Genomic DNA, 1,196 nt, shown 5'->3' on the forward strand with positions numbered 1-1,196 from the left:
ATATTTGCGGTCATTATAAATATATTTTGCGGTGTGTAATGATCACACTTCGGTGGGCATCTAAGCCATTGTGTTTATTTGTAACATTGCAGATTGCTGCCAATGTTTATTCGTTTTTCTTTATACATGGTATATTTTATGCATTGAAGTTTATGTAACCATTGTGTAAAAGCAATATTATAGCTAACCATTGAAGGGACTCGGAAACAAATATGTAATTATGCTCTCAATGAATCCGTTTTACAATGACTGTAAAGCAGATTGCAAGTTCATTACAGCAATAGATATCCATTAACATTTAAATAGTAATATATCCAATTAGAGCTGGAGCCATATGCTGTTCCCTAGTAAAAGGCAGGCGCCGGCTTCTATGGGATCCTCTGTATTCTGTAGGTTGTCGTTGTGTCTATTGGCGCTAATAACACAAAATACTTCTCCAAAGGTTTATCTGCTATTGGTGCAATGGAAACAGTTTGGCAAGAGACACTTGTGACCGGCTCCGGAGACTGATGGGAATCATTTACTGTCCCCAATTTTTCGGACAGTCCTTTGGTCTTGTGTGTATTGTCCCCAATTATTACATTTATGTCAGTTTTTAACATTCCCTGAAAGATCTGTATAAAGACAAGCAAACTAAGACACTGGGTGATTTAGGAAGCGTTTTATTAAAAGGCTTTAAAAAAATAGGTTGACATTGACATTCAATTATATTGATTTTCAAAAAATATATATTAGATAGCTGTTATATGTTTAATATTGTGACTGTTTCTGAAGTTTTTATTATCACTATGACTGCTGCTACTGTTTCCTTACTGTACTGATGTAGGTCGTGAATATAACAAAATCATTGTGTAATATATATATATATATATATATATATATATATATTACGTTTAGTGAACTGAGAAGTTTTCTCTCAGTTCACTTCTCGGCAATTCTCAGAGAAAAATTATCAACTCTGGCACCCAGTTTAGGTGGTCGAGAACTTCAATTCCCAAAGGGTGATCAGAGGAGAATTTTTTTCTCTGAAAACGGCCGTGATCCCTGTATAACTGGGTGGACTGCCTGTAATCTCACGAGATTTTGTGAGATTACAGTGCCGCCAAGTTTTAAAAGTGAAACCAAAGTTTAAAAGCACTCGTAATGACATGTTCTGACACATGAAAACTTACTGAATATCTATCGATCTATACACA

The sequence above is a fragment of the Pelophylax lessonae genome (assembly GCF_965119305.1).
Source record: "Pelophylax lessonae genome assembly, chromosome: 3".
NCBI lineage: Eukaryota > Metazoa > Chordata > Amphibia > Anura > Ranidae > Pelophylax > Pelophylax lessonae.